Below are 10,740 nucleotides of genomic sequence, written 5' to 3'. Positions count from 1 at the left end.
GCGACCCGGTCGTACTAAGAACCGAAAGTTACGCGTCGGAACGTATATTAGTCATACTCGCTTGCCAAAGGATGTGGCTTTAACGGCAGCGGCATCGTGCCATGGCAAGCGAAGTCTGAATACCAGACCTTCTTACATTTACCAGTACTTGTTCAAGGAACAGCGGCTTGATAATAGACTATAGCAAGCGAGGCGGGATCCGATTTCACTCAGTGATTTCACTCAGTTCAATGAGGCATAATTAAGACCTTAGAAAATAACCCGACTCTGATGCCTGTGAGACAAGAAGACATTTGCTATTCTTTTGGATGAAAGTTTTCGAAAATCTTTCAGCATAATCACTGATAAGAATTTCTGAGAAAACGTTTTGTTACTTATTTTCTTATTACTGAAAAAATTATACGGAAGTGCGTTTTCGACCTGAACCAGGCGCCGGGGAATTAAAACTGATTGGAAAAATTGTAATCGATCGAAATCCACTCACAGATGGTGACCATTCAACTCACTAATCCTATACCAGGCTCATCAATCACCAGGAACTTCGAGCTACCAAAAACACGCCACCGGCCCAAGAATAAGTCCCAACCACAGCTTCAGTTGCTAATTGGGCAGCCATATCCTTAACCCTAGCTCCACAATAACCATAATCTTAGCAGAAGAATTCGGTTTGCCAGCCGAAGAATGGTAAAATATGAGAATGGTCTATAATTCCAGGGGCAGCTATACGGAGCGATTTGAAGATGCCCTTTTCATTTCAGAGTTTGTTAAAATAAATATATTTCAAACTGATTCTGTCGGAAACTGCATCTCTTCGTCGGATGGAGCGGCTTCAGTGATGTCTGAATCCCGATTACACAACCTCAGTCTGCCATACCTTCAACATGGCTGCTTTATCCGTGTCAGGTCCTTACTCGGTCTTTCAGACCCCGGCAGTCTTCCAATATTCATAGTCCACCCCTGCATTCAACTATTACAAGATATCTAACCTCAAATCAGTTTTACTTTATTTAAGACTTGTGGAACCGGTCGGAAGATCTGGGGATAGTGGCCGGTCCAAAATATGGCAACGAAAAACGTGTTTATGCTTTGTGTAGCTTAGAATAAAACTTCCATTACAGTTTTAGAATTTAGGATGTAGATGATTCATGTAATAATAGGTTATAGAATTATATGTGTTTTATTGATCAAATTCAGAATTGAGAAATATCGTATATCATACTTTACGTGGTCGTGCACTCTGCACTCGGCTAACAGAAATTCGAATCCGATTGAAATCAACTTCACGAATCGATGATCAAACAATGTCTCGTTTCCGAAGTGCTTCGTTTTTCGATATAAAGTTCTCATAATTCGATTGCAGTGAACGGACCACGCGCAGCAGCCGAGGAACCTCGCAGTACAAAACCGTAAGTAAATGTCCGCTGATACTTTAGGTAGAATGTCTGTTTTAGTTTATCTCCAATTGAAAATGTCTCTGATGAAGCTGTGAACGCTAGTCGCTGTTTTAAAGTGTGTACATGAAATGTCTATTTAATGCTGTTCGAAGTTCATTTTCAATAAACAATGTCAAATTGGAAATTGCAAAATTATCTAACTCCGATGGTGAAAACATCACTCACAATCCTAGCTATATATCAAGCTTTGATACATTTATGAGTCGTATACGTGAATGATAACTGATGTTTTTTGAGAAGTGTCAGTCATAGAATATGAAGGAGTATTATAGACTTTGAATACAATGTTGTATTATCTTTCTTCCTAGGCCTCAATTCGCCATATTCGACTCACTTTACGGGTGTCTTACCAAAGGTAAAATGTTTGGTAAGTACATATTTAGTCGTTTTTGGTTATATGGAGTAGTATAGTAGGGGAGGATATATAGGAAATTCATGTATAATTGCTGAACGTATTTCATCTATAGATTGTATTTGTTAATCGTTAAACTGTCTGTATTTTATCATATAGTTTTTGCGTGTAAAATGAAGTAAATCCAGTTTTCACTGTCAATTCTCTTAATCGTTTTAAGCGCATATACGGGATGGGCGTAATGAGCAGTATCTTTGCTTATGTGTCCCGTATCGGTAGTATTTCAAAATGAAATTCTGACATCCTATTTCTATGAATCTACTTGTAGTATTTTCTTTCCTTTTCAGGACAGTTAACCAAATTTGCCGCACAATTTAACGCGATATTCCTTATTTTCCTCTGGTTTGTGACGCTCGCAGCAGGCAAGGAAAAGCGTTTTGATAGGTTTTTTTTTTCTAACTTTTTTCAACGTTTTTTCATGAGTCGAGGCTAAGCATAATGATAACTCTTTCTAAACAGTGTTAGATTGGCTGTAATAATGTAAATTAGCCACCACTGCTTACCTTCATAGTTTGCGATACAATTTTGTTTATAAGACATAGATTCAAATAACCCAATAAACATCTTGTTCTATCTGTAACGATGTAATTGTATCTATATGTTATAACAAAAAATAAAGTAATTGTCATTCCAGTGCATATATTTTGTCGACTATTGTCTTGAAGGTTTAATATTGGCTAGGATTCGAATTGATTTAGCCCAGTCGTTTCAATGGGTATCCTATGATTTCTTGTGGCTTTATTTCATACAATTATAAACGGTACGTGTTTAAAAGCGTACATATGTCAAATCACACCGTGGTAGGAGCAGTTTTTTATTGGTCTCGACCACGATTTTCCCCAGAGAGTAGATCACGAGACGAGGCGCATGCGCGAACGTATTCTGTCACATATTTTCGATGAATTTCGTAAAGGGCAGTTTCGGTATTTTTTCGGCAATGCCGGTAAATCGTCGGTCAAAGTTACTCTGCATATCAGTGTATTACTTGCTTCCATCTGGATGGTAATACTCGAGGCAAGCTAAGGAAAAGCAGGATTTTCCTAGTCAACCATATCGCGCGCCAAAGTTCGCCAGGGCTCATGGTGGGACTTCGTCTGAAAATGAAATGAGACTTTGTAGAATCCGTTGTCTAAAGCGACCAGAGTAAGCCAAAAGACGAAGCGACAAAAATGTTGTGATGGTAGTCGTAGTGATGGTAACGTTAATCAAGGTAAGGATATCTCACTTTATCAGTAGCAGCTCGTGCGATCGCGGCTTTTCAAAAACAATCCTCTTCACATTTGGTTTTTTTTTTCATGTACGAATTAAACGGTTCTATCCTCAGTCAGTTGGGTCGGTTGATCCTGACTTAATCTGTTATCTTATACCGATCTTAGAAAACTAGATGTCTTAACCCGATGATAGGTTTCTGCTACCTTTCGGCTTGGCGGCTTTTGAGTAATGACCTTCCTTTTCTCTCTGAACGCGGCGGTCTTCCAATTTTCCTAGGTCCGCCCGCGTATTCGACTAAGTTACATTTACCACTACTTGTTCAAGGAACAGCGGCTTGATAATAGACTATGGCAAGCGAGGCGGGATCCGATTTTACTCAGTGATTTCACTCAGTTCAATGAGGCATAATTAAGACCTTAGAAAATAACCCGACTCTGATGCCTGTGAGACAAGAAGACATTTGCTATTCTTTTGGATGAAAGTTTTCGAAAATCTTTCAGCATAATCACTGATAAGAATTTCTGAGAAAACGTTTTGTTACTTATTTTCTTATTACTGAAAAAATTATACGGAAGTGCGTTTTCGACCTGAACCAGGCGCCGGGGAATTAACTGATTGGAAAATTGTAATCGATAAATCCACTCACAGATGGTGACCAGTCAACTCACTAACCCTATGGCCAGGCTCATCAATCACCAAGAACTTCGAGCTACCAAAAACACGCCACCAGCCCAAGAATAAGTCCCAACCACAGCTTCAGTTGCTACTCATTGGGCAGCCATATCCTTAACCCTAGCTCCACAATAACCATAATCTTAGCAGAATTTGCCAGCCGAAGAATGGTAAAATATGAGAATGGTCTATAATTCCAGGGGCAGCTATACGGAGCGATTTTGGAGATGCCATTTTCATTAAAACAGAGTTTGTTAAAATAAATATATTTCAAACTGATTCTGTCGGAAACTGCATCTCTTCGTCGGATGGAGCGGCTTCAGTGATGTCTAATCCCGATTACACAACCTCAGTCTGCCATACCTTCAACATGGCTGCTTTATCCGTGTCAGGTCCTTACTCGATCGTCTTTCAGACCCCGGCAGTCTTCCAATTTTCATAGTCCACCCCTGCATTCAACTATTACAAGATATCTAACCTCAAATCAGTTTTACTTTATTTAAGACTTGTGGAACCGGTCGGAAGATCTGGGGATAGTGGCCGGTCCAAAATATGGCAACGAAAAACGTGTTTATGCTTTGTGTAGCTTAGAATAAAACTTCCATTACAGTTTTAGAATGTTGAATGTAGATGATTCATGTAATAATAGGTTATAGAATTATATGTGTTTTATTGATCAAATTCAGAATTGAGAAATATCGTATATCATACTTTACGTGGTCGTGCACTCTGCACTCGGCTAACAGAAATTCGAATCCGATTGAAATCAACTTCACGAATCGATGATCAAACAATGTCTCGTTTCCGAAGTGCTTCGTTTTTCAATATAAAGTTCTCATAATTCGATTGCAGTGAACGGATCGCGCGCAGCAGCCGAGGAACCTCGCAGTACAAATCCGTAAGTAAATGTCCGCTGATACTTTAGGTAGAATGTCTGTTTTAGTTTATCTCCAATTGAAAATGTCTCTGATGAAGCTGTGAACGCTAGTCGCTGTTTTAAAGTGTGTACATGAAATGTCTATTTAATGCTGTTCGAAGTTCATTTTCAATAAACAATGTCAAATTGGAAATTGCAAAATTATCTAACTCCGATGGTGAAAACATCACTCACAATCCTAGCTATATATCAAGCTTTGATACATTTATGAGTCGTATACGTGAATGATAACTGTGTTTTTTGAGAAGTGTCAGTCATAGAATATGAAGGAGTATTATAGACTTTGAATACAATGTTGTATTATCTTTCTTCCTAGGCCTCAATTCGCCATATTCGACTCACTTTTCGGGTGTCTTACCAGAGGTAAAATGTTTGGTAAGTACATATTTAGTCGTTTTTGCTTATATGGAGTAGTATAGTAGGGGAGGATATATAGGAAATTCATGTATAATTGCTGAACGTATTTCATCTATAGATTGTATTTGTTAATCGTTAAACTGTCTGTATCTTATCATATAGTTTTTGCGTGTAAAATGAAGTAAATCCAGTTTTCACTGTCAATTCTCTTAATCGTTTTAAGCGCATATACGGGATGGGCGTAATGAGCAGTATCTTTGCTTATGTGTCCCGTATCGGTAGCATTTCAAAATGAAATTCTGACATCCTATTTCTATGAATCTACTTGTAGTATTTTCTTTCCTTTTCAGGACAGTTAACCAAATTTGCCGCACAATTTAACGCGATATTCCTTATTTTCCTCTGGTTTGTGACGCTCGCAGCAGGCAAGGAAAAGCGTTTTGATAGGTTTTTTTTTTCTAACTATTTGCGACGTTATGTCATGAGTCGAGGCTAAGCATAATGATAACTCTTTCTAAACAGTGTTAGATTGGCTATACTAATGTAAATTAGCCACCACTGCTTACCTTCATAGTTTGCGATACAATTTTGTTTATAAGACATAGATTCAAATAACCCAATAAACATCTTGTTCTATCTGTAACGATGTAATTGTATCTATATGTTATAACAAAGAATAAAGTAATTGTCATTCCAGTGCATATATTTTGTCGACTATTGTCTTGAAGGTTTAATATTGGCTAGGATTCGAATTGATTTAGCCCAGTCGTTTCAATGGGGATCCTAGGATTTCTTGTGGCTTTATTTCATACAATTATAAACGGTACGTGTTTAAAAGCGTACATATGTCAAATCACACCGTGGTATCGTAGGAGCAGTTTTTTATTGGTCTCGACCACGATTTTCCCCAGAGAGTAGATCACGAGACGAGGCGCATGCGCGAACGTATTCTGTCACATATTTTCGATGAATTTCGTAAAGGGCAGTTTCGGTATTTTTTCGGCAATGCCGGTAAATCGTCGGTCAAAGTTACTCTGCATATCAGTGTATTACTTGCTTCCATCTGGATGGTAATACTCGAGGCAAGCTAAGCAGGATTTTCCTAGTCAACCATATAGCGCGCCAAAGTTCGCCAGGGCTCATGGTGGGACTTCGTCTGAAAATGAAATGAGACTTTGTAGAATCCGTTGTCTAAAGCGACCAGAGTAAGCCAAAAGACGAAGCGACAAACGATTTAGCTCAGTCGTTTTAATGAGAATCTAGGATTTCTAGTGGCTGCATTTCGTATACTGTTCTTACTGTACTGATTTAAGAAATGACTTGAAGATATATTAACTGTTGATATAACATCCCTCTCAAGTACCGAGGTAGTAACTCAAATTCTAACGAAAAACAATTGAATATGTTTGCATCTATATTGAAAGGGCGTCCTTACGAGGTAACGGTGACATGAGTATGTTATATTTGTATGAAACATTGTGTTTTGCGAGCCTTTTATAGGCTGGTTCTACTTGATGACATTTTGATAAACTATAAGCGTCGAAATCACCGTGTAACTGGTATCGTGAGCAATTCACATCGTGATGACGTGATAAGCCGTGTTGGTTTTATACGTTGTCAAAATTAGATCGGGATTTTTCGACTCCCGAATCCATATATCATCACAGGACCTGTCGAATAAAAAATTGATTCATTTTTCTACTCCAGATATCGATATAATTTCCATGAATGACTGATTTATCCCAGGAAAAGTTTCATTCAGTAAATTATTACAAGATAATCCACATCGATACGATTTTAGACCCGTGGTATACGTAACGTTTTTAGCTTAAATTTCCTTGCTAGAACCATTTCTTTACATATTCTCACACATAGTTTACTCATCAATTATATGCTGATACTATATAAAACAGGTAATATCAACAGTATCATTTAAAGCTTAGCTTCAATTATTGCTTATGACATCATGATTTCGATAAGGACAACAATTCAGAAACTAAACAGAATGCAGATGATCCAGACGACTCACGTATGTTATAATGGATGATAGAATTGTAAGTGTTTTATCGAACAAATTCAGTTTTCAGAAATATCAGATATCATACTTATGTAATAGATAGGCACGTAATCCGAAACGGATCTCGGATGTTTTATCGATCAAATTCAGAATTGAGAAATAGATATCATGACATGATACCAAAAAAATCAACTGCATGAATCGATGATCTAACTTCCGAAGTGCTTCGTTTTCGATATGAATTTCTCATTATGTACTTTCACGAATCGCTGTGAACGGATCACACACAGCAGCCGCAGAACCTCGCAGGACACAACCGTAAGTAAATGTGAATAAGTCGAATGTCTTGAAGTTCATTTTCAATTGAAAATGTCTCTGATGAAGCTCTGAACACTCGATGAAGCCTCCGACGCGCAGTGGCCGCGTGGTTGAGGCCGCCGGTCACTGGTCTCGTCAATCCAGGGTTTATGGGTTCAAACCCTGGTGGCGACAGAGTTCCTTGGTCGAAGGTTCTTCTCTGGTCTCTCCCCCATTGGGAAAAAGAAGCATCGAACCCACTTATAATGCCCTGCGTGGCGCTAAGCGGGTTGAAGCCTCTGTACGGGGCGGTATTTCAACGTGTGTTCATAAAGTGTCTATTTTATTTCAAAGTGTTGATTGTTGTCTTTTCAAATAAGAAATCTCACTGGGCACATTCTCACGAGCCTATATCGAACTTCAACATATTCATTATTTGTTAAGTATAAGCAACAGAACATGAAGAATTACGACATCGATCTTGATGACATCTTCGCATTGTATTCCATTTATTCCAGGCTTACAATTCCTATTCATTCCCGCGTTATTTCAGGAGTGTTATCACAGAAAATGAGTAAGTGAAATATTTGGTGTTTTCTTGTAATCGGTCAAAGGTTTTAATTGATATAATTTGATTTCATTAAGTTCCATAATAAATAGTGAAGATGAAATGTTCACTTTTTACCAAATTCAAATTCAAATCAACTTTCTTGGTCCGCAATGTGGAACAAATACATCATTGGATAAACAGCTCGATAAAGTACAGAATATAGACTCCAGCTCGTGCTGTCCATGTGACGTGCACAAACTGACAAACTGAGCAGTTTCTCAAACGAAACTTTGATAGTATTTTCACTCATTCTTATTTCCTTTTTTAGGCTGGTTAGCCAAAGTCGCTATAAATGTCTGCGCAATATTCATCTCCATCTGGGTGACGACGCACGCAGCGGGCAAAGAAAAAAGGATCTTTTCTATCATTCCGTCAGTGAATTCCCAACGTGTCAGAAAATGATAACTGGTCCTGAATGCTATAGATTGTCATCCTGCCAAATATAAATTTAATTCATTTTGCCTATTCAGATATCGGCTTAGTTATCATTAATGATTGATTTCTTCGAGAACAGTTTCATTCGGTAAATATTACAGGAAAACCTACATCAACTGTGGTACGGAACAGGAGATCATGGGGGGGGGGGGGGGCGGCCGGCCTAAGGATGTTGTACCGAAAACCCTTGTTCCTATGTAGCTGAAAAATAAAACTTCCAATGCAGTTTCAGAATGCAGATATATCCAGACGACTCACGTATGTTTTTAGACGATAGCATAGAATTTTTAGTGTTTTATTGAACAAATTCAGAAATATCAGATATCATGCTACGTGTACTCAGCACTCTGGTCTCGCCGGATCTCGAGTGTTTTATCGATCAAGCCACGTGATCGTGCCGTCTGCATTCGCGTTTTTTCAACTGAAATTTGAATCCGAAAAAATCAACTTCACGAATCGATGATTAAACAATGTCTCGTTACCGAAGTGCTTTGTTTTTCGATATGAATTTCCCATCATACTTTCACTGATCGTAGTGAACGCCTTTAACAGCCGAGGAACCTCGCAGGAACAAAACCGTAAGCAAATGTGAATAAGTCGAATGTCTTGTAGTTCATTTTCAATCGAAAATGTATCCGATAAAGCTGTGAACACTTAATGAAGCCTCTAGAGGAAAGGGACGATATTTTAACGTGTGTTCAAGAAATGTCTATTTCAAAGTGTTGATTAGTCATCTTTCAACAAAAAAATCTCACAATTCTGGGCACATTTTCACGAGCCTATATCGAACTTCAACATATTCATTATTTGTTAAGTATAAGCAACAGAATATGAAGAATTACGACATCGATCTTGATGACATCTTCGCATTGTATTCCATTTCCAGGCTTCCAATTCCTATTCATACCCGCGTTATTTCAGGAGTGTTATCACAGAAAATGAGTAAGTCGAATGTTTGGTTTTTTATTCTCTACTCGGCCAAAAATTTCAATAAACATAATTTGATTCCATTAAGTTCCATTATAAATAGTAAAGATGAAATGTTCGCTTTTTACCAAATTCGAATTCAGATTAACTTAATTAGTCCGCAATGTGGAACAAATACATCATTGGATTAACAGTTCGATAAAGTACTGAAGATAGACTACAGCTCGTGCTGTTCATGTGACGTGCACAAAATGACAAACTGAGCAGTTTCTCAAACGAATTTTTGATAGTATTTTCACTCATTCTTATTTCCTTTTTTAGGCTGGTTAGCCAAAGTCGCTATAAATGTCTGCGCAATATTCGTTTGCATCTGGGTGATGCCGCTCGCAGCCGGCTGGGCGATGCCACTCACCGTAAGGAAAAGAGGATCGGTCCTATAATTTCGGCAGCGAATTCTCAACAAGTTAAAAATCGATAACTCGCCCTGAATTTTTAGTTATTTAAGATATAGATTCAAATAACCCATTAAATAACTTGTTCCATGCGTAACAATGTATTTAGCGATCATTCTGTATCTATATGTTATAATAACGAATAAAGGTGTCTGAAATTCCAGTGTAAATATTGTATCGCCTGTTGACTCTGGGGTATTTTTGTATCGGCTATTTAACTCGATCTAGCGAAGATCTACGTCTTCTTAACGAGAACCTAGGAATTGTTTTTATTTCACAGTACATATTTCATAGCGTCGCCTTTTCGGTGGCGATCGGGTCGTGTTAAATAGCATTCCTAAATGTCAAATCATTTATATCAACCGCCTTGACTGTGACTGGGAGTTATGAGCCTGGTTATGTTCAGTTCACTGCTGTTGTGAAATAAGAGAAATTACGCGTCATACAGAATGATACTTATCGTATATCGTACCAGGCGATCGTGTATTCTGCAATCGGGTTACTGAAATTTGTATCCAAAAAATCATTCTTATGAATCGATGATCGAACAACGGAAGTGCTTCATTTTCAATATGAATTTTTGTATACTTTATACTGAACGGCAGCCGAGGAACCTCGCATGACAAAACCGTCAGTAAATGTGTGACGATACTTTATGTCTTATGTCTGTTTTAGTTTATTTCCAATCAGAAAATGTCTATGACAAAGCTCTGAACACACGTGAGGTCGCTGTTTTAAAGAGTGTCAAATAAATTGTCTATTTCAAAGTGTTGATCAGTTCATTTTCAGGTGACAAATTAGCGAATGACAATTAAGGAATCGCACAATTTTGGGGTGTAGTTTTAAGAGCCTATATCGAACTTCAATATATTCGTTATCAGTATAAAAAACAGAATATGAAGAATTACATTGACTTTGATAACATCGTATTCAATCTCCAGGCTCCACATCCTACTCG

The 10,740-nt window shown here is 38.0% G+C and overlaps 1 long non-coding RNA gene across 1 annotated transcript; it reads left to right on the top strand.

The window, feature by feature from the left end:
- Nucleotides 1–8,576: 8,576 nt before the first annotated feature.
- Nucleotides 8,577–9,712, top strand: LOC141911688 (uncharacterized). The gene is made up of 3 exons (XR_012620071.1): nt 8,577–8,661; nt 9,290–9,345; nt 9,652–9,712. It is a non-coding gene; the product is annotated as an uncharacterized LOC141911688 (long non-coding RNA).
- The last annotated feature ends 1,028 nt before the right edge of the window (nt 9,713–10,740 follow it).

Source organism: Tubulanus polymorphus, chromosome 10, assembly GCF_964204645.1.
Source record: "Tubulanus polymorphus chromosome 10, tnTubPoly1.2, whole genome shotgun sequence".
NCBI lineage: Eukaryota > Metazoa > Nemertea > Palaeonemertea > Tubulaniformes > Tubulanidae > Tubulanus > Tubulanus polymorphus.
The sequence above is the reverse complement of the archived record's forward strand: the minus strand, read 5'-3'. Positions and strand labels throughout refer to the sequence as shown.